This window comes from Mytilus edulis, chromosome 2 (assembly GCF_963676685.1).
Source record: "Mytilus edulis chromosome 2, xbMytEdul2.2, whole genome shotgun sequence".
Taxonomy (NCBI): domain Eukaryota; kingdom Metazoa; phylum Mollusca; class Bivalvia; order Mytilida; family Mytilidae; genus Mytilus; species Mytilus edulis.
Window position 1 is genome coordinate 76,210,795 of NC_092345.1, and position 25,807 is coordinate 76,236,601.

General features: G+C 32.2%; 1 long non-coding RNA gene across 1 annotated transcript; it reads left to right on the forward strand.

Annotated features, from left to right (window-relative positions):
- Positions 1–1,602: 1,602 nt before the first annotated feature.
- LOC139512991 (uncharacterized) lies at positions 1,603–21,376 on the forward strand. Its single transcript, XR_011662369.1, has 3 exons — positions 1,603–1,700; positions 20,607–20,642; positions 21,227–21,376. It is a non-coding gene; the product is annotated as an uncharacterized lncRNA (long non-coding RNA).
- The last annotated feature ends 4,431 nt before the right edge of the window (positions 21,377–25,807 follow it).

Below are 25,807 nucleotides of genomic sequence, written 5' to 3' on the forward strand. Positions count from 1 at the left end.
CTCCTGTACCTTGCATTTCAAGAGCTTCATAAGAGTCTGATTCGGCTTGATTTTAATTTTCATCTGACTTTTCAAGCGCATAAGAGTTTGGCATGATTTTTTATTGTAAACATTCTTCCCCACCTAAACTGCTTCCGTTGTAAACGAAAATCTAAAGTAGCGAAGTTTTTTTAAAGCTTCCAATTCTTTCTTGGTCGAATTGATTCAAGCCCATTTGATTATATATTTGACTCGTTATTTCAAGTAAAACTGCCATGTTGTACCATACTCACTAACAAAGATAATTAGTTGAAGAGAAAATAAGTATGAATTAAAACAAAATCTACGATTTGTGTATAAAAATCTTCCACAGAAATCCAAATTACACTGCATCATGAAAGAATATAGTTTTGACTAATAAATTCACCAATAAATGATCATATATTTATCTAAGCTGCATATACAAACAGTTGAATTTGATACAAAGTTGATTAACACTACTAATGTAAAATTTTGGGGTTACTTACACTAGAAATGCTAGACGAAATGTGAGATATGTGACAATAAATGAGTAAACGATTCGTTCAAGCTGAATGATTTCCAAATGACCAGCCCACCCCACAGGCACTTGTTTCTATCCATACGAAGGTCGACTATCCATATAAATAGAAGAAGGTGGCTAACGAAATTAATTTTAGGTCACGACAGTCTCCGCTTGGGACGCTTTTTCTACCCTTCAACTTAATGCTAAAAATCCCTACCTTATATGAATCGATTCAGTGAATATTTTCCTTTAACACTAAACTACTTTCATAATCCCCACAGTGTTCCTCTTCACGGTAATCTACTCTCAATTCACTAAACCATGTCCAAAAGTTCAACTACCGTCTTTTCAATGTATCTACTTCCGGTTGTGGGCAGAATGCTATCTTTTTAAAAACGAAATGATTTTGTAAAATTACCATTTATATGGATAGTCGACCTTCGTATGGATAGAAACAAGTGCCTGTGCCCCCCCCCCCCCCGGGTAAATAATAATAAGTCCCTTATATCATTGAAAAAGCTCCAAATTACCTCCCTTTGGTGCAAAAATGCCATTTTTTGGCATTTAATTTGAAATATCTTTTTTAACTCATCGGGGACCTATATTTTTTTATTATTGTTTTCATATAAGCTGTACATAAACTAAATAATTGTAAAATTTAAGCGATTTCTGTAATTAGGTTATTTTTTTATTTCGATATTACCTCTATTTCCCTATTTTTCCTATTAGTTTTACAGAAAAAAGGACATTAACAAAAATGTATGCTTCTTCCGGAGGCAGATTGTGAGCTTAAATGAACGGTGACCCCATTTTTTTATTTCATTTTTCTTTTAAGTATATGATAAAGTTCATTTATAAAAAAAACATAGCAAAATCCTATATTAGAAAAAAAATTTGACTTATACCCAGGAGCCCCTTAAGCTTTCAAACTTTACATTTTTAGCTCTCTTTATTTTCCATAGAATACAAATAGACTGCAAAATACTTTGAAGTCTTATAGTAACTTATACAAGATAAACAATTTACTGTCGATTATTTGTTTGGTCATTGCATGACATAACTATTTGACAGAAGACCCGATCGAACCTTATCATAAAGACCAAAGTTTTCTTAATAGGAATCTCCAAAACAATACGTAATGGCTATGACAAGGCTTCTTTTTTTATTGTTGTTTTAGGTAAGTTTTTCGAAAGGTTTCAATTGACATTTGAGATCAAAATGCTCTAGCAGCACTGAAGATACAATATTTATCAAAATGCGCATCTCCTTTATTTATATTGATACTGATATTAAATTTAATTTCAGTAGATCTTTTGCAAGTTATGTTGAATGTCTTGCAAGCTTGTTTGACAAAATGAAAAGATCAACGGTAAATACAGCCACAAAAACCTTTTGATATCCGTAAAATATTCAAAATATTTTTTTAAGACTACTTTAAAGATTAACTTTATTCTTGAAAAATTACGTTAACAATAAGAGGATAAATAATGATAATCAACTTACTTACTTAGTTTGGACTGCCACTGGATAAAATGAGGTATATTGTTGCCTTTCAACAGGCCATTTATGGACCTCTCATAAAGTTTTTGCAGGGGTTCGTACAGTGTAGTAAGCTCTTTACACGAGACTTTGGATCTTACATTGCCGGTCGGAAAAAGACCAAAGTTACCATATCTAATAGTATATTTCCCAGTCACCCTTTACAAAATTCTTTCATAATTAAAAACAATTTGGCTACAATATAGAAAGTTTTGCTGTACCTGTTAAATCAAAACATCACTTAACATTATTACATTATATGCACACTTATGAGAACTCATAATACCGTACATCCTCTCGATACTGTTTATATTTGGTGGCATTGCACAAGTTCATGCGTTTTATTACGTCTTTACCTAAAAGAGTTGGATACACTTATTAATACTTTTGATACATGTTCCTGATTAACCTCATAGTTGTATTTCGCTTAAAGAAATAACTATCAGTTATTAAAATTACTCCTTTGTCGATATTTTATGTATATGGTGTTTGTGCCTTGTACCAACATTTTGAGTTGAGCCAATTGCAACTGAACAGGTTTGTTTTATCATGTGGTGCTGTTGCACCAGTGTCCCAGGTTAATAAGAGGGTTTGGGGCTCACATGTTTAATCCCGCCGCATTTGTTTTGTGTCGGCCCAACGTCAGGGGCCTGTAGTACATTGGTTATATAGATCTGCTATTTTTTCTTCTTCTTTTATACATTCATAAGTTATAAATATATAACCGTTAGTTTTATCGTTTTAATTTTTTCACATTTTTTTTTATATCGGGCCTTTTTTAACAAACTATATGGTATAGATTTTCCTCATTGTTAAATTTGTACATTGGACTATAATAATTGCTTTATAACCCCACCTCATTTAAACTTTGGTGGAAAGTTGTCTCACTGGCCATCACACCACATCTACAAAGCTTTAAATGTTAAAAAAAATAACTAGAGGCTCTAAAGAGCCTGTGTCACTCACCTTGGTATATATGAATATTAAACAAAAGAAGCAGATAGATTCATGAAAAAATTGTGTTTTGGTGATGGTGATGTGTTTGTACATCTTACTTTACTGAACATTCTTGCTGCTTACAATTATCTCTATCTATAATGAACTTGGCCCAGTAGTTTCAGTGGAAAATGTTAGTAAAAATTTACAAATTTTATGAAAATTGTTAAAAATTGACTATAAAGGACAATAACTCCTTAGGGGGTTTGACTTATTTGTAAATCTTACTTTTCTGAACATTATTGCTGTTTACAGGTTATCTCTTTCTATAATAGTATTCAAGATAATAACCAAAAACAGCAAAATTTCCTTAAACTTACCAATTTAGGGGCAGCAACTAAACAACGGGTTGTCCGATTCATCTGAAAATTTAAGGGCAGATAGATCTTGACCTGATAAACAATTTTAGCCCCAGTCAGATTTGCTCTAAAGGCTTTGGTTTTTGAGTTATAAGCCAAAAACTGCATTTTACCCCTATGTTCTATTTTTAACCATTGCGGCCATCTTGGTTGATTGGCCGGGTCACTGGACACATTTTTTAAACTAGATACCCCTATGATGATTATGGCCAAGTTTGGTTAAATTTGGCCCAGTAGTTTAGAAGAAGATTTTTCTAAAACATTACTAAGATTTACGAAAAATGGTTAAAAATTGACTATAAAGGGCAATAACTCCTAAAGTGGTCAACTGACCATTTTGATCATGTTGACTTATTTGTAGATCTTACTTTGCTGAACATTATTGCTGTTTACAGTTTATCTCTATCTATAATAATATTCAAGATAATAACCAAAAACAGCAAAATATCCTTAAAATTACCATTTCAGGGGCAGCAACCCAACAACGAAATGTCCGATTCATCTGAAAATTTCAGGGCAGATAGATCTTGACCTGAAGAACAATATTACGTCTTTCAGATTTGCTCTAAATGCTTTGGTTTTTGAGTTATAAGCCAAAAACTGCATTTTACCCCTTTGTTCTATTTTTAGCCATGGCGGCCATCTTGGTTGGTTGGGCGGGGCACCGGACACATTTTTTCAACTAGATACCCCAATGATGATTGTGGCCAAGTTTGGTTAAATTTGGCCCAGTAGTTTCAGAGGAGAAAATTTTTGTAAAAGTTAACGCAGGACGACAACGACGGACGACGACGGACGCCGGACGTCGGACGCCAAGTGATGAGAAAAGCTCACTTGGCCTTTCGGCCAGGTGAGCTAAAAAATTAAGCAGTTGGAATGCCATTCAAGGCATTCGGCAAATTAAGTTCAATGAGCTCCTATGTCTGCTTTCGTTTAGGCGAATTTGGACCCGACCAACATCGGCATTTTGAAGGGCCTCAAATTGTGAAAAGTAAGTCATTAAAGTTGTATTGACTGTATTATACTTTTAGAAACTTTATTTCCTCTGGAATATATTAATTAACTGTTCATTTCATCTGGAATAACGTTGAAAGTCCCAATTTTCAATAGAAACATTCCTATTAGATGTACGCTGGTTAAATATTGCAATTTAGGCTTTGGATGACAGATATTTAAAGTTCAACTACTTTGACTAAGTAAACAAATAAACATTTACAATAAATACAGAAAAAGGGTCGCCGACATCATCTCGAAAACCTTGACAAGAAAGTGATTTGTGACGTGTTTTGTCAACGAACTGTACAGTGATTATTTAAAAACGCACAACGAACGCGACACATTTGGTGGAACGAACAATACAGTCAGAGGAAACGTATTTAGTATGATATTGCGTTTATTCTAAGTTCTAAGGAACATTTGAAGGCACGTAGCTATTCAACGTATATTTATTTATTATTTCTTAAGGTATTAATACGCAAATGTGTATGCACGAAAAGATATTCAGCATTGTTTATCTCATAAAACGTATAAAATTGCACCATGTCTGTGCGTTTTGCATTTAGCAGTTTTATCAAACGTTCTATGCAATATCTAAAACTTACAACAACTGTATAATTGAATAAATAAACTAACATGCACATTGACATATTTATATATACTCAAATAAGTTCTAGAGAGGCATTCGAAATTGTTGTCATCCCAAATGTTGTCCTAATTATCGCTTCGAACTCGTACACGTTGCAAAGCCAATCAATTGTAGAGCTCAGTGCTAAAAGAAGTTGTTGCATAAAATCCTCTGAATACCCTTGATTATGATTCATAAAACATAAGTTGATATTTTTTGTATGTATCAATTATTTTCAAAAGTTCAATGACGGCCCTCAGTTAGCACTACGGTTGGTACGGTAGCATATCGGAAAACCTCTAATTGTTAGATACATCTGTTACTGTGAAACAACCCAAGATAGCCTCGCCGAACAAGTGTTACTAGACTATCATATGCTATATTATCCTGAAACTATAAACCATAAGCAAATGCAATCAATCATTAAGTCCTTATTTTGCAGCACCTCGAGAGACACCAGTTATGCTTAGGAGCCCATCACCCAGGAGATCATTGTTATTGTCACGAACAAACATGTGTAGATTCTATGGGTATGTATAACACTAACAGTTCCAGAAGTTAGAAAAGTATATCCCTTAGTATAAAAGATCTGTACGATGATGTACCATTGCATCTTTAGAATAACTAGTTTAATTCCGCCTCATATTATTACGCCCGTACTCAGTTATGAATCTTGTGATTGTCTCAAAGACTTTTCTCGATATGATTTATTGCATTCGAATTTTCTGTTGATGTCGTCTTACAATTATTTACAACTTGCATAGTCTCTATGCGATTGAAAGGTCATGTCTCTCCGTTTAATTCCTTTTTGTGACATGTTTTCTATAAACAAAAATTAGTAACCTATGTAAGGAGGTTATAACGACAAATTGTGTTTGAATAACGACAATTTTTTCGTAATAAAGAGATAATTTTGTCGTTTAGAAAATAAATTATGGTGCAAAAAAAGACTGTTTTGTCATTTACATAAATAGTTAACAAAATTGTTAAATTGATTAATTTGTCAATGCACATTTAACTGCATTTGAATATCTCTTTTGAATTTGGTAACAGATCTTCGTTTCTTTTGCACCAGCTGCACTAGCAATAGTTTAAAAATGGAATTAATTAGGGAGTTAAAGATCAAAAATTAATAGTCAACATTCTTAATGGGAAGTTGACTATAATAAAACTAAAATAACCGATTTTTTATAAATACTATTCAATAGTTCTCGATTGGATTTCATTAAAACTTCCCGGTGACATCATGAAATGATTCGAGAATTTGGCATTAAAAGTCAAATCTAAAACATACGGCCAATTCATCGGTCACCATTAATTCAAAATTTAATGGGGTCTCGCAGGGTTCAAGTAGTTCAACTACAGTATCACTAGAATGTTAACAGTGAGGTTGTAAGTGGAGACCCCATGCGTGGCGGATGCATTCGTCTCCAATTTTAAATTAACTGTGATTTTGAGTTTTCATACTGATGGTAGGTGCTTACAACCCTAAACAAATAAAACTGACCACCACGAAATATCCAATAGTGTTTTTATTTGCTATTAATACTTATCAACAAATCAATCAATAAAAAAAAACTGCATCTCAGTTTTAAACTTAATGCCAATCTAAAAGTTCAGATTTATTCCCTTATACAAAAACATGTGTGTTTCTGTTGTGTGTTTCCCTCAGTTTTAGTTTGTTACCCCGATTTTTTTAATTTTTTTTTTGTCCATCGATTTACGAGTTTTGAACAGCGGTATACTACTATTGCCTTTAATATATATCATAGTAGGACTGCAAAATCTCTTGAACATTTTTTATACATTTGGGACAGTTTAGAACTTGACTGATTTTATAGAAATCTGTGTACTTCTAAAAACATCATATTGACATCTACATTTATTTTTGTTATGTAAGAAGGATTTTGTATTTTTTCTTAAACGATTTTGTTTCGCGTCTTTCACGCTGTTTATTCATTATTAATTGTTAAATATTGTCTTTCTTTTTCTAGCCCGCCGCGCTACTACTGCAGCCCAAACAGTAGGACAAGTTCAAACAACAGATAAATCAACAATATTCGTAGAAAAGCTCTGTGTTTATTAATTGCAATACAATTGAGAATGGAAATGGGGAATGTGCCAAAGAGACAACAACCCGACCATAGAGCAGACAACAGCAGAAGGTCACCAACAGGTCTTCAATGTAACGAGAAATTCTCGCACCCGGAGGCGTCCTTCAGCTGGCCCTTAAACAAATATATACTGGTTCAGTGATAATGAATTCCATACTAAACTCCACATTGTACACAAGAAACTAAAAGTTAAAATAATACAAGACTAACAAAGGCCAGAGGCTCCTGACTTGGGACAGGCGCAAAAATGCGGCGGGGTTAAACATGTTTGTGAGATCTCAGCCCTCCCCCTATACCTCTAGCCAATGCAGAAAAGTAAACGCATAACAATACGCACATTAAAATTCAGTTCAAGAGAAGTCCGAGTCTGATGTCAGAAGATGTAACCAAAGAAAATAAACAAAATGACAATAATACATAAATAACATCAGACTACTAGCAGTTAACTGACATGCCAGCTCCGGACTTCAATTAAACTGATTGAAAAATTATGTCTTCATCATATGAATATCAGGCACAATCCTCCCCGTGAGGGGTTTAGTATCATACCATTATAACATATATGAGAAGAACATAACCCGTGTCATGCCAACAACTGGTTTATTAATAAAAAATGTGTTTAGTTCCGATGCAAAGACCCTATAAGTGAATCAATATTAACGCCAAAATATGCAATCTTTAATGACCTGACAACAGTATCGTAACTATATCCCTTCTTAATAAGTATATTTAAAGGTTTTGTTAGCTTCTGAGGTGAATACTGACATTTTTGAGTTTTATAAAGAATATAACATTTTTTACATTAGGCTTGAAATATAGATATTGCTTTGTTCGGCGGAGTCTTTCTACAATCCTCATTTATTCCAAGAATTTTATATTGATAAATGATATTCGTGCTGTATACTTATACAGTGTAGAAGAGGATTTATCCTAATACAGTGTATGAACGGATTGTAGATAATGTGTGTCAAATTTTAAAGAACGAAGCATTGTAGTATTAAAGAATTATATTACATCCACTACAAACCAGTAAAAGTATGAAATAGCTCTTATCAATATTCGACTTTAATTATTTTTACTCGACCCGTCTGGACTATTTTTTTATATTGGTGTTGTTTCGTACACCATTTAGATAGTTATATAATTCAGTGTGTACATTTATTGTTAATTTTTATAAATAAAAATTGTTGTTCTGCTTAGAGGTAAACTATAAAGTATCATCTACTGCTTGCGACGCACGTATTAAAAACATCACACCTGGACAGAGAGTTATACATTTCAAATAACATCTATTATAAATTAAACAACATCCTGTTTAACTTAAGTTGCAAGGCCTTTCGTATTTTGTGTCATATGCAAGTAACAAATTATTAGATTTTAATTATTCAATATTTATGTTTGAAAGTTATTGAAGTAGTGTTTTTATATTAGTTTTTTTTAAAACTTTTTAGAAAATCAACATGAATGGTCATTTAAGATACTAAATAAAAAGGTTACAGTATGATTTGGTTGTAATTAGTAATCAAAGTTAACAGGCTTATAATGTGATACGCCATACGCGCATTTCGTCTACATAACACTCATCAGTGACACTAATCTAACTCTCAGTGACTTATCAAACTCATCATTGACACCAATCTTGCTCTCTTTCATCTTGCATTAAAACATTGTTGTGACGTCGTTCTATTGTTTTACCTGTTCTTTATTTTAGTGATTGGACTATCATCTACCTGTAAGAAACCATTATGTTACCTTTAACTGTCCAATATTTTTAAGAATAGCCCTCATCTTTCTTAAAAATATTGGACAGCTAAAGGTAGCACAACTGATTCTTACTGGTAAATGATAGTTCAATAACTGAAATAAATACTATTGATTCCCCCTATTGTTTTCATCATGTGAACAAAACTACAACCAAATAACAAATGACAATTTAATAAACAACATTTTATTAAAGTCAGCTTCCAATAAAATAATGTTGTCACTCATCAAAACTTGAGAAACAAAATCATTTTAAAAGTAATTTTAACACTCCCAATACTTATATTATAGTCATTGTTCTCATGTTTTGAGTTATCTCTTTAAGCAGTAATTCAATTGGTTTATTATGCTCGTTGTATGTCTTGTTTTTGTTACTTTAATAAATTTCTTTTTTTTTTTAAACATTTATCCTCGTTCTTCTTTGGTTATCAAAATTGACCTCTGGTGTTGCTATTATTCGTCCTAACATCATTTTCAACTACAATTAAAATTAAAAAAAAACCAATAACGTACTGCTTCTACAATGTGATAGATTATGCTGCAATACAAGGACCATAAACAACATACACCTTATCCTGTGTACAAAGTGATAATTTAGAACTTGCTTCATGAACTAGGGGACTACAATTATAGTTTTCATAATATTTAGGTTTCACCGATGATTTACAATTAATTTAAGTCTGAAATTATTGCTTAAATTTGAATATAATGCAACAAATCTATCGTGTGTCCGATTCGCAATTTGTTCGTACTGATAGTTTTTCCAAAAAAAAAAATCAAAAAAATCAAAGGAAATCGAGAGACAAAACTATGTTTCGGTAACATTACTAAACAATTTCACTTAAAATTAAGAAATTATGTTTTTTACTGTAAATACTTCATTTAGATTAGTTATAAGAGTTGCAGTATCATGGTAGGTATAGTGTCCGGCTAGGATCGTGAGTTTTTCGAGTGATTTGGTCCATTTTTTTCGAGTGTGGTTCGGGCTTTTTCGAGTGATAAAACATGCGATAAGTTCAATTAACGGATATTTCGTAATTATAACAGTTTTAAACATTACTACGCATCTTATATTGAATAATATATATGTTTTGATCAACAAAGAAGCTCAATTTCCTTGTATTTAATAGATAAATCAGTGTTTGTTATTGTCCGGTTTTTTTTTCGAGAGCAACTGTGAATTCGTCCGGGTTTTTAGAAAAATGGTCCGGGTTTTTTTACAGAAAATTGAAGGTATTCTAGGCTTTAAAAAAAAACTTTTTTCTAGTTTATAACTGTAATTAAATGAAGTACAATATCATATATTCCCAATAAGTCTTCAAAAACATATCAAAATGAATCTTTTTTCAATTTAATGCAAATATTCTGTTTTGGGAGCGTTATACAACTATTTTCCAGTATTCATTTAGAAATAACTTGATCCTTAACAAAACGGTGTCTAGAACATTATGCAGGGATCTCATATTCATTTTAATTTCATTTCATGTTACTTTTTATTTTACAGTTTTAATAATATTTCTTGTGGTGAACTCCGGAGATTAATAATAGAAACCAATTAATAAAAAAACTTAAAAAACACACACACTTAATCCATCCCATTTTTGTTGTCATTAAACACAAAATTTGAATAAAATTTCAGATAAAATCAACAATGATATGAAGACATGTAGTTCATTAGCCTAAATATGATCCTTTAGCAATGATAGACAAATACAAAATGTGTATATCATATGCTATCACCAGCTAGATTGTCCAGTGCTTCGAACGACTGGACACCAGGATCATCATTTTAATGTCTTGATTAATATTCAAATTTTCTTCTTTTTAGACCCTTTTCTTTAACTGAAAGGAAGTTATCATGGTACTTAGTTGCTGTATGGCCAATTATTATATTTGTGTATTAGACTCCTGCTCACAGTTGTAGCATTTAGTCATTTTCGGTTTCCATTTCTTAAACAATAAAATAAATAATACAAGATACAAGACAAATAGATCATGAAATATCTAAGATGTATACTTTTTTAAGAACCTACATCTCATCTTATACAATATATGCATGTACGTCTCAATAAGAATAGTCTATGCTTATGTTCCGGACCATATGAGTATCAGGACCATACGCGTATGGTCACGACCATATGCGTATTTTCATATGGTCAAACTGTACGCGTATGGTTGGACCATATGATAGATATAGGAAGATGTTATTTGAGTGCCGATGAGACAACTCTCCATCCTTATAGCAATTTATAAAGATAAACCGTTATAGTCCAAGGTACGGCCTTCAACACGGGGCCTTAGTTCACACCGAACAACAAGCTATTAAGGGCCCCTAAAATAACAAGTTCAAAACATTCAAACGGGAAAACTAACGGTTTAGGGGTGGGATTGGATAGAACAAAAAAGATATAGTTATGTTAACATTGGCGAAAAATATATTGTTTTGGCGAAAGAGGTGGCGAAAAAATAAGTGCCCAAGGGGAAACCCAATTTAGAACCATATAGGTATATCTTCTCATATATGTTATGATGGTATGATACTAAACCCCTAACGGGAAGGATTGTGCCTAATATTCATATGATGAAGACATAATATTTCAATCAGTTTAATTGAAGTTTGGAGCTGGCATGTCAGTTAACTGCTAGTAGTTTCTTGTTTTTTTATGCATTATTGTCATTTTGTTCATTCTCTTTGGTTATATCTTCTGACATCAGACTCGGACTTCTCTTGAACTAAATTTTGATTTTTTGCGCTTGTTCCAAGTCAGGAGCATCTGGCCTTTGTTAGTCTTGTATTTTTTTAATTTTTTTTCTTGTGTAAAATTTGGAGTTTAGTATGGCGTTCATTATCACTGAACTAGTATATATATTTATTTAGAGCCCAGCTGAAGGACGCCTCCGGGTGCGACGATTTCTCGCTGCACTGAAGACCTGTTAGTGACCTTCTGCTGTTGTCAGTTTTATGTTCGGGTTCTTGTCTCTTTGGCACATTCCCCATTTCCATTCTCAAGTTTATACAATAGAAACGATTCAATAATACAATAAACGTATGTATAACAACGACGGTTACATAAAATGTATTAATTTTATAGTTCAAAAGCTACACAAAACAGCACAATTACAAGTTGAAACCCACTGTCTTTCAATTAATTGTCTAAGTTTGGTGTACTAGTATAATTATGTTTTCTGTCCGTCTCTACTATCAATTATTAGACTCTTTATCAGATCGATTGTTTTAGTCAGTTAGTTAAAACAGTTGAACACTTGTTTAACAGTTCATTAAGAAGTTTTTGGAAGTTATCTCCCAAGTCGACATTTTGCTGTTCAGCAATAGTCATCCCATGAGGTCCAAATACTTATATTACCGGAATACTCACATTAGGTTGTTGCAATCACGGATACATACTGTACATGCAATTGATAAGATGTTAGAAAAAGAATATATACAAATGAACGATACGTGTTTCATGATAAAATGCAAGTGTTGATACAACATGTGCCTTGAAAGTACTTAATTTGAGCCTTTACTTTATAGTTTTTAAACGTAAACACATAAGATTTTTAGCTATAAAGAATGTGTATAATCACTCGATTAAAAAAGGACACACTCGAAAAAGCCCGGACTGCTCTCGAAAAACCTGTACATAAGAAACTGAATTTACTCTCAAAATGTCGTTTTCAATGCAATAACAATTGTTTTTTTAAAGTGTCTGTATATGTAAGGATATATAGATTCTATGTATGCCTTTCCGTCGGCATTTGCATTGGTATGTGTAAGAAAATGGCTTTATTCGGTATTTTGGAATAAAAGCATTTTAAGGCTAAATTTAACTTTTTAAACGAAAAGCAATGTCAGAATGATACTATCTTTATATCTCAAATGCTTACATATCATGTACAACCTTGTTTATCAAACTCAAGCTTTTTAATCACGTCTTGTTACAAATGAAGTCTGTTTGTTTACATTTTTGATCAAATTCACTCGAAAAAAGTGGTCACACTCGAAAAAGCCCGATCAAATTACTCGAAAAACCACGATCCTAGCCGGACACTATACCTACCGTGAGTATATAAAGAAACAGCATACATTGTTTTGAAATATAAATTTCATTTGTACTCGGCTTTAAAAAACCTTTTCTCTTCCCAGCCTCGCTTTCTACCTGTTTCTAATCCTTGTACAAATAACATTGATATTTCGAGACAATGTATGGTTATTCTATAAGTATTATTCAAAGATGTTGTTACTAGTGTGCTGACAAATATTTCGGCTTGACAAACCCTACAAATGTATGTTTTATAATACAATGAATTGAAGTTTGTCCTTTGGCGTTATAAGGTTTGTCTGTGAGAATTCTTAGCTAAGTTTGACTTTAAATAGTACAATGCACTGTATCTGCTATGGCGTGTATCAGCTGGCCTTTGTAATAGATACCGATTGAAAAATTAAAAAAAAACTAATTGATCATGTTGAATTGAAAATGTCTGAAACGAAGACTGTTTCATTTTTTCTTGATGTCTCAGAAAATAATGTGAAGTGTTTCAATTTGAAATAATTAAGGTTGTTACTAGAACCATCACTTTTACATAAAGCTACATACATGTTGATTTGCCTTTCACAATTTCTTAGTTGGCATTTCGTTTATAATGTGACTAATTAAGCCTTAGGTCTACGCAAAATTACACAAAATGTAGATCAAAAATAAAATATGAATGAAGTAAATCGTAAAATTTGAATCAGATTGCTGATTATGTTTACTTAAGATCTTGCCTTGAACTGAAAGACAATGTATATGGTGTATATGGTAAGTTTTTTTAGCAATCAGTATAATTACTGGACAATTGATCTGTCAAATTAATTACAATATTTTTTTTATAGAAAGAAAAGTATCTAATGATTTCAATACACAAGTAATATTAATATAAAAAGTCTTGTTAAACTGTCAGCGGTTTGGGTATTCTGAAGGTTAACGGGTTAACCATTGACAACACTCATATATAAATATACAACAAGGAGACTATCAGGCCATAACATAAAAAAAGATGTTGGGTAGGGTTTGGGCAAACCAGAATATTTTTAAGTGTGGCCTCATTCTGACACCAAATTTTCACTGATTTTGGGTTTAACCACATTTCAGCACATGATGTTGAATGTTTTGTTATAAGAGTATTTGGTGCATGGTACAGAATAAATTTAGAATGTGCAGTACAGAATATAAAAAAGAAGATGTGGTGTGATTGCCAATTCAATGAGACAACTCTCCAAAAGACACCTAAATGACACAGAAATTAACAACTTAAGGTCACTGTACAGCATTCAACAGTGAGCAAAGCCCATTCTGCATAGTTAGTTTCATTAGGCCCTGAAAGCTATATTATAATTATGTCAAAAAAATTTAATCACAATCCGAATTCAGACTAAGTACCAAGCTGGAATATTGTGTCCAATATTGCCCCAATTGTTCAGGATTTGATTTGAGCTCAGTGAAGCATTTTATTCTACTGTGTAAACGACCTTTTCACTGGATGATGTCATATTTTGGTTTTGTAAATTTGATTTTGCATTTCTTACATTCTTGCCAGACAGAAAAAAACCCAACAAAAACAATAAACTAAAGCCTGCAAAGGCCTCATCTTACATGTCTTAGGAAGAAAGCCTTGCAAGACATCATAATTATTTGCAGTTAGGGAATTGGTACCAGGTAAACATGCTACATGTGAATATGAACTATAAATATACAGGGTGTGTAGATTTTATTTTTGCACTTACCAGTTGCAAGTTTGGTGTTGACATCAAATATCCTTGACCCATGGGATGAACTGTGGGTTTTGCCCATGGCAACACGTACAAACTCATTACAGTTATAACAACGAACAATCAGGTGACCACAGAAACCAGCAGGCAAAATTCCAATTCCATCTTTTAACTTCAATGTAATGTCACATCTAGAACATCTTTTGTTATCCAAAAAGGTTTTAATGTCAACCACATGTCTGGTATAATCAATTGGCTTTAATTTTCCAGAAAAATAAAACTCATTTATTTCATCAAACGATGCAGAGGATTGATAGGTGTGGGCGTGTTGGAAAGAACCGGGTGTAAAAGATGAATCAAAAGCTGGTGTAAAAGTAGTATCAAAATCGGGTTTAAAAGTAGTATCAAAATCGAGTGTAGATGGTGTATCAAAATCAGTTGTTGAAAAATCGGGTCTAAAAATGTTGTCTAATCTGTTCTTGTAAGTCTCTGCCTGACAGTTTTTCAAAAACCGACCGTTCTTCTTTCTGCTAGGCATGTCGTCTGGATATTGTTTACATTGCCGCAAATGGCGCGAAACTATGTCGTAAACAATAATAACAGTATAAATGTAAATAAAATATGACTACGATCAAAAATTGTTCTATTTTATCATTTTGGTGCCTAAAGTAATCAGAAAAGGTATTGTCTACATTTATTTTATGTCTTATATGAAAATCGTTAAACCAACAACCGAAAAATGCCCGAGTTGCGCATTATTCAAAAACGCGTTCTAGATCGGGCCACGTTAAGGAAATTCGTGTACCTAACTTCGAATATGACACTTGTTTTCCATTCGCGTTATGCATTTGAGCTTCCAAAAATGCAATTTGATAAGAGACCTTTTTTTTTTATTGAAATCTCCTTGAATAAATGTAATTGATTGTTACCGTCTACTTCAAAATCTGAAGAACCCACCGTATTTTCAAAACGATTTTTTTTTCTCAGTCAAAATGATTAAAATTTCTCAATAATACAAGAAATTAGTCAGAGAAAATATGCAGTAAATTATGATAAAAGCAAACGGTTTGCACGCAGTGTGAAATACAACCAGACGGGCGTAGGACGTTCAACCTTTTTTACATGCAAAACTGAAGGATATTTGTGCTTTAAACATAATGAACATTTGCTTTAAACTTTTATAAACCTGTAATCCTAGAAAATTTACCAAAGTCAAGGAAATATGTACAAATTTTCTTTAAATGTTCTTTTAAAGGAGTGTTTGATCCTGGTTGATGGGAGTTGTCAGAGTAAGGACCCCCTCTTTTTTTTTACAACCAACGCATTTGAATGGGGACATATGGTTAGAAGCACCCTTTTACAGGAGACTTGATTCTCCCCTGCGAAAAATCGACAGAAGTAGAAAATTGTATCGGGTAACCAAGACATATTATTAAACTGTAAACGTTTCTGTGTAAATGAAATAGACAAAAAAATGAATGGAACATTACAATTTTTGTCGAATTCTTTAATGAGTGGATTTGAAATTGGAAACTATATTTATCTCGTGTCCATTTAATTGCATGAATAGTCCAATGAACTGTACATTTATAGTTCGTATAGGCTTGTTTCAATTTGTGAAAACCGAAATTTTATTTTCAAACCACGAAAACGTTCCGCGCCAGACCAGACTGAATAATAAAAAAAACCAATAGTTATGTACCAATTGATAAACTTACAACTAGTTGAAGGGTATACTTGTTTTAGTAGAACGAACATAAATGTTTTCATTTTTTCAACTTATTTTCTAAAATTTATAAAAAAAAGATACTTTGAACGTATCTAAATAAGGATATTCAAGAAATAAAATCACTTTCAGGAGCGTTTATTGTCGTTAAATTCGTTAAAGTATATATGTATTGCATCCGCCCTGGAAATATTTTTTTAGGGATGGGGTGGGGTTGCTTTTTTCAATTCTATTAGTTGTCGCGTTCAAGTGTACATCGTATGACAATATTGGCTAGTGTAGTATATATTTCGTAGCAGAACGGACAATTATAGTATTATTGCTATAAGGTACTTAGTCGATTTGGTATTGTACACATTTAGATCCGATGGCATTGCACTATAATAGCCCAGTTCACCAACAAAAGAGACGTAAGACTGAGTCATTCAAATATAAATTGGTCTATAATTAAATAATGTTTTGAGCGTTTACGTATTATCAGATCTTTCACGATTCTTTTTAGTCTTTAAAAAGTGGTACGCGATCTTTCACGATTCCCAAAATATTTTTTATAGAAGTATTTTATTTTTTGTTGTTGCAAAATGTCTGATTATGCGAACACGAATAAAGAATCATTTGAATGAATAAAATGGAATGATATTTTACACCGAAAGGTGTTAACTCATTCGCATTATAAAACAAAATCTGGTTTGTTTACATATTTCATATTTAATGTCGTTAAAATGTCGAGGATCAATCTGTAGTCTTGTAAAAAAAAAGTGTACTTAACTCCGATTTTTCTGAGATACTGAGCATAATGTTAAATTATTTTGACAGGACTATCTTATTTTATTTTTTTGGGGTTAATTTTCTGTATATCTCATTCAATTAGAATAGTAATTGATCTTGCAAACATTAAATTTCATTCAGGAGCCTAGACCAGAGCTTTAACGTTCCAATTGCAATACATTACCACCGCAATTACACCCGTGGAATATGTGAATAATAAAGAAGAGTCTGGTAAACTTGTTCGCATCGTAACTCCATGTATTTCAATTTCATTGAAAAAACGTAATAAAAATAAGAACGGAATAACTACCCATTATTATACTTTCAGCGCGAAGTTTTAATTGTTATTCCTCCTTTTAGATGTATACATGTTTGTAATTTTGATCCTGTCAGATCTTTCTTTCGTTTAGATTTTGTATGAACTATTTCAAAAGTAAGAATGCGTTATTTCTATTAAGATCTACTGTTATTTGGTCTTTGGAATACGGATATTTTAGCTGCATCAGTTATTAAGTTAATGTCACGTAATAGACTACGTACACTTTAGACAGTCAGAGGTAATATGTGTCGATGAAACAATTCCTTTTAAAACTTTTACTTTTCACATACTTTGACCACCCAGTCAACAATGCGAGGTTTGTAATCAATCAAAGAGAAATTTACATTTGTTTTTGCACCTTTTATAAGTCTGGAATCTGATGTTCGTTTGTTTATGTGGTTCAGAAGTGTTTCTTGGTTCTCTTTTTTTTATATATAGATTAGACCATTGGATTTCCCGTTTGAATGGTTTTACAAAAGACATTTTTGGGATCTTTATAGCTTGCTGTTCGGTGTGAGCCTAGGCTCTGTGTTGAAGACCGTACCTTTACCTATAATGATTTACTTTTTCTAAGTTGTAACTTGGATGGAGAGTTGTCTCATTGGTACTCATATCATATCTTCCTTTATATATCCACAATGAAATCGTTTCTTTAATACATAATGAATAAGTGTCAAAATGAGAGTCAGTCATGTTATATTTGCTGACAGCTGTATATTTGTTGTTACGCAGGATATATTGTTTTTAGAAAGACTAATAAAGACTTTCAATATTTTTCGTAAGTTAATCTTTAAATAAAAATGTAACATTGCGTCATGTAAAACGAACTTATCACTTCTAGAAATTACCGATCCTCTATCATATAACCAAATAAAGGTCCTTGGAAAGAATTATGTAAGACGTTTGTTGTTTGTTGAAGGAACACTAACTTTATGTGCAAACCACGAAGACGCTAGGTTCAATTGTAAAGACTACAACAATCAGTTCGTTGCATTTGCATACCATACACCTACACTACAAATCAAAGCAGGGACCAGATGTCAAAAGTTTTGCAACCTCTGTGGGAGTAGGTTAAATATGTAATTTATCTGACACCTAATAAACCTAATACGTAAATATTTGATTTGTAAAGATTTAAATGTTATTTTTGGCCAGAACACGAAGAAAAATATTACTAATAAATCATACTCCATTGTAACCTTTTCAATTAAGTTTTTCAACTTGTGCTTTCACGAGTCGTTAAAAGTTAATCGCATGATTATTAACTACAATGATTAAATAATAATCTTTTAATAATTCGTATTATTGTATAAGTAAATTACTGTATTTGCTTATATGATATAAGTGTTGTTTTGTAATTTGCCGGAAGTTCCCCAATGCATCGTTTCTCTGGTTTTGTGTAACCATTTTTGTTCTAAAATATAGCATTTCTCTGAAATACTAGTCTTTTATTTGGGGGGAGGGGACACATATGAAAAAATAATGATATCTTTGTAATGTTTCTATATTGTAATAGATTCCTTTTTAAGAAGAATTAAAATTATCTTTTTTAAGAGTTGAGAATGAAATCAACTGGAATGGAAAACAATTTCAGGATATGCAGAAATCATTGTCTTCTTTTAAGCAGAATAGGCTTTGTGGTACATTTTGCAATAAAACACATTAGTATGTCATCAATTCAATGACGTCTTAAAGCCAACACTGTTCAAATTAGTTGTACTATGCAACTTGTGTTTGTTCATAACATGCGTAATGTGCCTGTACAAAGTCAGGAGCCTGTATTTAAGTGAATGTCGTTGGTTAAGGTCTGTCATATTAGTTTTTCTTAAATTGTGTTGTTTTAAATCAGGCCGTAAGTTTTCTTAATTGAATTGTTTCATATTTTGCATGCGAGGCCTTTATAGCCGACCATACGGTATGGTTGTGGTCTGACATAATGATTCCAATTAAAACTCAGATTTTTGTGTTTGTTCTTCCCCTAAGAAGTTAAACCCATAAATAAGGGCATTAGTAGTATATCGTTGTTCAATGGTCACAAATCGATTAAGACAAAACAAATCTAAGTTACAAACTAAAACCAAGGGAAACACATCAACTATAGAAGAAAAACAACCGAAAAACATGAACACGGAACAAAACAAACCACTCTAACATATATAGAAACGGATTATTTGATTACAACACCCATATTTTTAGACAAATGATAGGTGGAAACTGGTTTAATGGCTGCAAAATCTACCGCCTTATGACATGTAAATATCGCTGATATGATATGACAACACTTCGTGATAGATATACAGCACAGCACAAGCAAAATCATTCATCACAGAGAAATAACACATAAACAAATAATATAATAGTCGACACAACATGCAAAATGTAGAACAACAACGAACATATTCCACCAAAGACAAGTACCACAGGATATTAACCTTTGACGCGCTTACGTAACTAACATGCAATCTCGAACTTGAACGAAGAAATAATATATTTTCCAAATGAAAACGTAGAAGAAACAGAAAAAAATAATACATGAATGTTGAATGTACAAAATACCGAGACATGTCGTTTAACAATGCAAAATCACTCTGGGTATAACAGTCATATTCTGGAATATTACAATTATGGCAATTTTTAAATTATTTGAACAACAGACGAAAAGACATAACACATGATTCAACCGAAACAATAACAGAAACAAAAAAATAAATGATTGAATTCTGAATGTAGAACATACCAAGATAAGTCGTATACATGGTATAGCAATGCAAATTCACACTCGGTATAACAGTGTGAATTGGCAATATTTTATAATTTAAAGGCTTCTGGACACAATAAATAAATGAAGGTGTTATAGTTGATGTGTTTACCTCAGTTTTAGTTTGTAACCCGGATTCGGTTTCTCTCCATCGATTAATGAATTTCGAACAGTATACTACTGGTGCCTTTATCTAGCAACACAGAAATGATTTTTCTCAAATTTTACACTGTTGATTTTTCCATTTTCCCTAAACAAATATTTTAGTATTATAACCCTATTTAGTACAAGTGCAAAACCTAGAAAAAAAATCCGACTATTATTACTTGTTATTACCATAAATACTGAGTTTGAAGCTTTGTTATAGGTCAATTAACCACGACGGGATTACCTTCAACTGATGGTAAGTACATGTTTACTTCTCTTTTTTTTTTAAATTTTTATTAGATTTGTAAAACCATTTAAATTAATCTGTACTTAATTCCTGTGGCGAATCCAAAACTGTTAACAAATTCAAAATAGATTAGAGGAAAGTTGAAAAATGAACTTCCAAGAATTCAACAAATATATATCCCTTATAATGTAACTATTGATAGTAAAGTGTATGTAAATGTATTAAAAAGTGTTTGCCGACCAAATAAAGATAAATAAATGTTCTACAATAAAATTGTTCGCTTTAATACGTAAGTGCAGAGTGTCATAATGCGAATCACTAAAAGCTGCTGGCGTTTTGGTTCGAAATAAATATTATCTCAGAAGGACTGACAAAGTTTTACAAAAGTTTTACTTTGATCATTTGTTAAATAATAATGCATAGCTCAGAAAAATCAGAAAACAACAAAGCTAAATTACAATCATTATATAACACTATGTTTAATTACGTCATATAAAAACAAAATTATCCCTTTTAGAATTTAGCGCATAATTAAAAAAAAGCAGATATTATTTTGGACAGAACTATGTCATTAATAGTTTTGTATGTTATAGGAACAACACCACTAACTCTGTGTTCAAACCATGAAGACTTTAGATTCAATTGTCAAGACTACAACAACCACTATGATTTATGTGCATCTCTTACACCTATGTTACAAACAATAGCACGGACCAGATGTCCAAAATTATGCAACCTCTGTGGTAGTAGGTTTTATTTAAAATTCATTTTCACTTAATTCTAATTGTTAACCACTTACATCTTGACATTGTAAAAACTGATCTGTTGTTTACGACTGTATATGTTAATATAAATTACCTCTTATGACTTGACATACAAAAAAAGTGAGTTTAGATTTTTTGCATAACACTTTATATCAATAGCACTTTTTTTTATCCTTTAGAATATTGCGAACATGTGTATTTTTTGCGCCTTGTTGGATTTCTGTCTCATTGATGATTATCACATACATCATTTTATAAATTCAAAATACAGTTGTAGAAAGAAATTTACATAGATATAAGAAGACGTGGTATGAGTGCCAACATCCAAGCCATAAGCTGTAAAATTAAACCGTTATAGGTCAAAGTGCGGTTCTCAACACAGAGTCATGGCTCACACCGAACAGCAAGCTATAAAGGTCCTCACAAAATGACTAGTGTATGTTAAGTTTATGGGGAACCACTAGTGGTAGGTCAATGAGATTTGGTTTGCAGTGGTTTGAGGAACTGACACACCCAGTGTCCAACGAGATTATTTTGTCCTGCATTATCAGTCATGGTCTATTGGCTTTGAAACTTTCAATAAGATGACATATCTAGTCCAGTTTGTGATTAGGTCAGTTTATGGGGAACCTCTAGTGATAGGTTAATGATATTGGCATGCAGTTGTATTATTAATGAAACATATCATTTCCGTTGAGTTTATTTGTTCAAACATTCTCATGGTCTATTGACTAAAAACTATTCTTTAGCTTACATGTACTGGCTTGTGATAGGTTCGGACGATGGGGAACCCCTTGTGGTAGATCAACTGGCATTTGTTATGCATTTGAATGAGTATATAAAAGTATCATACTCATGAAGATTGCTTGACTCTGTACATTCAGTGATGGTTCTTTGACTTTTATAATTTGCATTACTGACGTGTAAAAGTATTGCTATTCTAATTTCAATGATTGCATTTTACTATCAAAATAATAAAAATGCGAGATATATCGTAGTGTTAACAGTTTATTTAAACTAAAAGAGAATTTCAATCAACGTTTAAAATCTTCGAAAGCTGTTCTATATTAGTAGTAAGGACTTTATAATTCCTCTTCCCAGCTTTTCCTGCTTACATCTTGACATAACAATACAATAGAATCGTCTAGCATGAGTCAAATGTACGATATGCTATATATGTTAACATATGCAATTATAATTATAAAGTATGATTGCTTTCGGTATACATTTTTTTGTTAACGGCTTGTATTTAATTACAATATACGGGCAATTGAGTTATTCTTTTGAAAGTTTCAAAATGTCATTTGAACATAAGTATAATTTGTTAGATTATGTGTTTCAGGTAACGGAACAGCACCTACGCAGTCAGCGTTGACGGGTAAGTTTGATTATACAAACATTACATATAAGTAAAATATAGTCCAGCAACACCCTCAGTCGTGATATTCATATATTTTAATTCAATTTTCCACATCTAACTTCAACATAAAAGATGGCAAGGCCGCTGATACAAAGGCGCAATATGCCTTTATAAGACTCTTTATTGAAAGAAGATTTCATAGAGAGTAAATAGATCGCAAAAAACAGATTGAATTGTATTGAAAACTGCCATTCGTGCTGTATTGGCTTTGCTCATTGTTAAAGGGTGTACGATGACCTATAATTGTTAATTTCTGTGTCATTTGGTCTCTTGTGGAGAGTTGTCTCATTGGCAATCATACCTTTTTATATTCAGACAAAAAATATTGGCTAAATACGAACTTGTGTATATGCCAATAAAATTTATACCAAAAAGGACCGAAACATCGTGAGCTTAAATCCATCAATTGGAAACGCATCTTCAAATTGCTGATGGATTCAGTCAGGATTGTGACAAGAAATGGGCTAAAAACGAGAAAGAAGGTGTAGATACTCTTTCCAAACGGATTAAGGCTATGAGGTCGTTAATACAAATTAGAGTTAAGAAACTGAATGGGTCTATCAAAACCCATGCTACATCAATCTTTTAAGACGCAAATGTTGCAAAACAATGGTCCTACCTACATGAAAATATGTGGTTGTCCCCGCAGATTAAGCCCCAAACAACATCGTATTTTGTGTGTAAACTACATTATTTAAACTACTTGATAAATTAATAAAAGGATGACAAATCACTTGGAACGCAACATATTAAGTTGAAATCCTGATGAAATCATTGTTCTGTTCTATTGTCCTTTAGAATTTCGACCAAAGGTAAAGAACTGAATCTTTCATCACTTTATTAAATACCTAAACTAAATAAGCGTCCTTACAAACAACGGTACATTGCTTGGTCTTCCAAGTTCTCCACGAAACCTTTTTCTAACTTGTTAATATCAATTATATCAACAATCAAAGCCTGGTTTCAAAGTTATTCTAGAGATGGCGTGAATCAGATGTGGATACTACAAAATTCAAAAGATCTTTTAGAGTACAAACATTCTTTCATCTAGCAATGGTATTAAAAGATTTGACTTTTATACACTTTACACAAGAATTCCCCATTCCAAAATAAAAGAAAAAATTAAGTTTGTCCTGTTTCGTTTCATATTCAATAGCCACCGTATATAGATACAAGTATTTTGTCTTCCTTCTGATTGACAACATATTTGTTACGTTTACAACAAACGATTGGCATTTTCATGGGAACAAACTGTGTCCCTCTGCTTGCCGACTTAATCATTAATTCATGAGGTTGACTTCATACATAAGTAAGTAAGTAGTCATCATAATTTTTCTGTCAGCTATAAAGATGATGTTCTCTCACTACAGAATTCAAAATTTGGTGACTATGTTGAACAAATCTATTCTATCGAACTTGAGATAAGGGTAACAACAGACACAGTCACGTCTGCCTCATAGCTTCACTTACATCTAGAATTTGACAATGAGGGTCAGTTGAAAATAGAACATTACGGCGTCCTAATTATGAACTTTCCATTTCTATGTATCTACATTCCAGCAACGCCTAAATAAAGGCAACAGTAGGATACCGCTGTTAAGAACTCATAAATCCATGGACAAAAAACAAAATCGGGGTAACAAACTTATCTTTGGGAAACGCATTAAATATAAGAGGAGAACAACGACACAACATTAAAATGCAACACACACAGAAACGGACGAAGCATTAGACAAAATCCTATGAGAATAACAAATATAACATCAAAACCAAATGCATGAATTTGGGATAGATAAGTACCGTGACACGTTTTATAATAATGTGAATTTACACTGAAAAATAAAAGAAAACAAACGACATAACGGAAACACAACGTTTAAATGTAACACACACAGAAACGAACTATAATATAACAATGGCCATATTCCTGACTTGGTACAGGACATTTTAAAGGAAAAAAATGGTGGGTCGAACCTGGTTTTGTGGCATGCCAAACCTCCCTCTTTTATGGCCATGTGAAATATATCTGGTGCAGTACAGTTGGAACCATCAGAATTTTTTTCAGGCATCAGAACATTAAGAAAAGGTCTCTCATGTTAGTTGGTAGAAATAAACAACCTTTGAATTCCTTTTCAATGTAATAGAAAAATAATGAAAATAATTTGGTTGATTATTATTAGCATCTTTGTAATACACATTTTCTTTAGGTATATATAATTTAATCAAATATTATAAATAATCGTCTTTAAAGTTTATAAAACTAACTGAACTATCAGATAAATACTCTAAGATTGAATAGATACAACACCATACAGGTCGGGAAAATAGACAGATTTTATTGATGTTTTCAAAACACTTTTATTTATTATTCGAGCGTCACTGATGAGTCTTTTGTAGACGAAACGCGCGTCTGGCGTAAATATAAAATTTCAATCCTGGTATCTATGAAGAGTTTATTAAGAATCTATAAAACAAAAAAAACCGAATTTACTTTAAATAAAAAATATATGTTTAGAAATCGTACCATGACCTATATTAAACCCAATTGTGTGATGCCTTTTCAATTGTCGACCATATTTACATCATTGTAATTTTTTCAAGTGAACACACTCTAAATTGATCAGAATCTATCATTTATAACTAGTATTGGTATTTCAAGACTTGTAAATTTTTCACAAGCTTTAGTTTAAGATATAAGTGTTTTGTATATCAAAGGTTCTACCAGTTTACCTCAATGTGTAGATCATGATAACAGATGTTCAACAGGTGCCTATAAAAACATATTGTGCAATCCAAATGCCCCATCAGATACAAAGAAATATACTATTCATACATGTCCGTTATCATGTAACTATTGTGCTGAATATTTAGGTATGTATAATTTATCCAAATGGTCTGTTGGTCTTGCTAGTTTAAGCCATGATAATCTCAGTTTTATTTTTCAATAATAATATTTTTAAATATACTTTTTGAATTTTCGCCTCTCTTTA